Source organism: Lactuca sativa, chromosome 3, assembly GCF_002870075.4.
Source record: "Lactuca sativa cultivar Salinas chromosome 3, Lsat_Salinas_v11, whole genome shotgun sequence".
NCBI lineage: Eukaryota > Viridiplantae > Streptophyta > Magnoliopsida > Asterales > Asteraceae > Lactuca > Lactuca sativa.
The window spans coordinates 317,741,866-317,746,580 of record NC_056625.2 but is presented as its reverse complement, the minus strand read 5'-3'; the positions used below and the strand labels follow the sequence as shown (position 1 = coordinate 317,746,580).

The following is a 4,715-nucleotide window of genomic DNA, read 5'->3' as shown; positions in this document are numbered from 1 at the left end:
CAAGTATTTTATTCGATACAAAATAAATTATAAAAAATAAAAAATGTTACGAAGACTCACGATGTTATCATTTCGTCATATCAAGATTTTCATATTTTCTTCAATTTATCACTTTTCACCTCTTCAATAAATCTACAAGAAAATTAAAAAAAATTGATTAATGCAAGAACACTCACAAAAATGCACATGCATATATCATATAAGATTTACATGTGATTCATATGTGAATTACATGTGATTTACATGTGAATCACATGTACTTCATATGTGAGTTACATGTTATTTACATGTGAATTACATGTAATTCTTATGTGATTCACTTGTGATCTACATGTGAATCACATGTAATTCATATGTGAATCACTTGTAATTCATATGTAACTCATATGGGATTCACTTGTGCTTTACATGTGAATTACATGTGATTTTATATGTGAATTACATGTGATTCATATGTGAATCACTTGTGATTTACATGTGAATCACTTGTGATGTATATGTGAATCACTTTTGATTCATATGTGATTCACGTGTGATTTATAAGTGAATCACTTGTGATTCAAATGTGAACCACTTGTGATTCACATGTGAATCACTTGTGATTTACATGTGAATTACATGTTATTTACATTTGAATCACATGTAATTCATTTGTGATTCATTTATGATTTAAATGTGAATCACATGTGATCTATATTTGAACTACATGTGATTTTTTTTCTATAACTATATGAGATTTGCTGAATTCCAAAACACAAATTCAAAAATGGAATACTAAAGAAGCAGATGGTGATTATTAGTGCACTATATAATTAGTTTATGTCCAAAAAATAATATAAATATTAGAATGTTTGTAAAGATTCTTTATATCCAAATTATTAGTTGAAAAACTAAAAAATATAAAAGTAACCAAAATATTCAAGAACCTCAGCAACCTGATCAACTAAGTCATCAACAGATAACAATGGATCATTATATGACATTGATGCAGCTCCCAACTACAATAGCTCTTAAAGATGTATAAAATAAGATAGGAATACAAATTGTTTTACTATTGAATTGTGTATATATTTAAAAAGAATAATAAAAAATAAAAATGAAGTTTTGATTGCTGACCTCATGGCCGGGAGGGCTAATATGGTAAATGTAGAAATTATGAATCAGTAAAGAAAATGCTTCAGGGCATAAGAAAAGACCTTGTGAACATGACATATCTGTTCAAACATGTAAACAAATAAGCCAAATTTCATTTGTTTTCAACAAATTTTGTTGATTAACGAATGAAAACAGAATCATTTACGATTTAAAGTTAAATCGGGATATGTAATAAGAACTACCTTCTCTTTATCTCCATATATGGCAACATAACAAATCCACTCGAAGTTTTTACAAGGTGTTCCTGGAAATGAAATTATTAATTTGTGTAACAATGAGAGCATGAATTTAAGATACAGATTAAATTCAAATTAGTACACAATGAATAACATGAATCCCCTTTCAAAGAAAACGATGGATTCATGGAATCATAGATTACCTCAAATGGTTTTGGACAACATAGTAGTTGAGTTTCTCCATTGGTGACAATACCTCAATATGTTACAACCATAACCATTTCAAACATTAACAAGATATCTCTTTTTTACTAAGTTTCAATGATTTAGGATCCTTTTCTTTTAACTCAATCAATCCAGATAGTTATTATGACTTTCTTTTTTACTTAATTTTAATCTGGACACAATGTATTAATAAGTTATGTAAAAGAACCAGGATTAATGTATCAATACACTAACATTTAACATATTTGATGAATATCATGAAGATTTATCCAGTCATACAACACTATAAAAAAACAATAACTCAAATTTCAGCTACTTTAGGTAGAATGATATAGTCAGTACCTGTGTGATGACTTTATTGGCAACGAGTTTATCCACATTTCCGATGTTGACTTGGATAGAAACCTAAATTGGAATTGGTTTATTATTCATGAAGTCAAATTGAAGTTAACATGTGATATTTCTCATTGAGGCATTTCATCGAACATGTTGAGTGCAAACAAATGTTTGTATTTTTCAATAACACATGTGTCTATTTTTATGCCTACAATCAACACAAGGATTTAACTCTTTATAAAAACATATTGACTATATAGGTTTAACTAAAAGATTAGGCAAAAAAAATTCATAAAGATCAAACGAAGGTCAGGAGTCAACAACAGAAACAGATGATACCTAAATTTTGACCGACAAGGGATCATCTTCTTCGTTCATGTCTTCAATCCACAGTTGAGGCCGAGATGAAGTCGGCGATTATATTGTACTCTGGGGAACGAATTGATGGAGGATAAAACGATTCAAAATCAAATAATCTTCACTGGAGTATTTATATGAAGAACGTGAGATCAAGGAGTTCAGCAACAATGAAACTTCGATTGTTGGGGGATTTCAAATTTCATATAGATTGATGATCAATGATGATAGTTTGATCGATTGGGATCTGGAAATCGACGATAAATCATGTTCGTCGTTTATCTCCACCATATTCATGTGAGTAGAAGCAATTTCAGAATCGAAAGCATGGAATTTGATGAAGGATTAGAGGCAATTTGACGGAGGTGAGTCGTCGGAGGATGGATCGTAGGTTTGAGTGAGAGAGGAAAACGGGGAGGAGAGAGAGAGAGATGAAAATTTATTTTATAAGATATTAGATTTAACAAATAATTTAATTATACTTTTATTCCTATAATAGCATTGACTGAATTGATTAAGATACATTTCCTTCTTTTTTTGTCTACTTATTTACAAAAACGTCACCTTACGTCTCGGCCCTTCATTTTTTTGATCCAACATTCCACCTTTAGTTCTCGGGTTCTCGGGAAACTTTGAGTTCTTAAATGATCATTCATATATATATATATATATATATATATATATATATATATATATATATATATATATATATATATATATATATATATATATATATATATATATATATATATATATATATATATATCATTCAACAGATTTAATATGCAATAATTTTGTATCTATCACCTATTTTGTACACAGAATGTAATCATATAAATCTAAAAACTTTTATAATATGTTGAAATATAAAATAGTCAACACATTAACTACAAAAATTATAAAGTATTCATATAGTTGTTGCTTCATTGGAGGCAAAAGGATACTACAAATCTTAAAATGATACTTTAATTAATAAAATATCACATTTAATTTTATTAGGTCACCTCAACGGTGATATATATATATATATATATATATATATATATATATATATATATATATATATATATATATATATATATATATATATATATATATATATATATATATATATATATATATATATATATATATATTTTGTCAATCAAAGATAAGAAGTCAATCAAAACGTATTTAGATTTTAATATATATTAAAAATTAACTTAGAGGATATTTTAATATATTAAATGTCAATTGTTAATAAATTTTTGGTGTAATTATTGTAGCTTGAAAATCACATGGAAAAATGTTTAATTACATTTTTCTGAAAAAGTTAAAAAGCAATATGATTAAAGTTGGTAGTAATACGAATGTTCTAAATAACGTTAGACATGACTTTGAGGCAATGTCAAGCCGCAAACTTTTACGACCCGTGGCGAATCATGTTGTTTGTAAGACGTGTCTTAAACGACAATTTTATATAATTAACAATTATATACATATTTTCTACATCATTCAATTTTACATATATAACTTAATACGACATTTTGTTAAAACATGACGGGGTAGCAGGGTGTACAAACTTTGGAGTCATGACGAAGGCATGTCAAGCTTTTTATAACCTTGATTAATACACATTATCTAATATCTATCATCTTATTAACTCTCAAAAGATTTGATTTTGTATATTGATGGTAGAGTTATTTCATCCAAGATCATGAGATATAACCTTATATCTACCTCATCACCATATGAAAATTACACCATCTGTCCCTTGTGTATGTGCTAAAACATACGTTTAGTTTTTTTTTCAAAAATTAACTCAGACTGTCTGTAAGTTTATTTTTTCTTGCACACTTAGTCCTATAGGCATAAAATGATCATTTTACGCTTAATGAATTCTTTTTTCATTTTTTTTACTTCTTTATTAGTTTTAAATTAAAAAATAATACAAAAATAAAACAAAATATCCCTACCTTCGCATACCATATGCATCATTCCCTTATTCCATCACTAACATCTCCTAACTATTCTGGTAACAGCATCATATACCTATTCCAACATCACCCATCACCTCTAGGTCACAATCCAATAGCTTATCATTTATTTAATTTGAAACCCTATCAGATTCAGATCTTGAGATCCAGTAAATAGGGTGGTCTGCTAGATTCACGAGAACCCATTGTTCTAGCCATAGAGCTATGGTAAACTTATGCATATCGTGACTGTTAATTCAATTAACATATTTGGACCACAGATCAAAAACGATGTTGAGGTCCACACCAGAAATTTCGAAATCAAAATCAATGATGATATTTATGTTGAAATCCCCCAACATGTAGAATCAGACCTCTAGAAACCACCCCTTCATCTTTGTGAGTTTGATTTTTGGGAATCGATAAAACAAAAGAAAAAGAGAGTTAGAGAATAGCATTCAGATTTGTAAGATCTGCACTTGGTTTAGATTTAAATGAATCTAAAATAGGC

The 4,715-nt window shown here is 28.1% G+C and overlaps 1 pseudogene; it reads right to left on the bottom strand.

The window, feature by feature from the left end:
- Window positions 1-890: 890 nt before the first annotated feature.
- LOC111902923 (protein NDL1-like) lies at window positions 891-4,299 on the bottom strand (annotated as a pseudogene).
- Window positions 4,300-4,715: the final 416 nt, after the last annotated feature.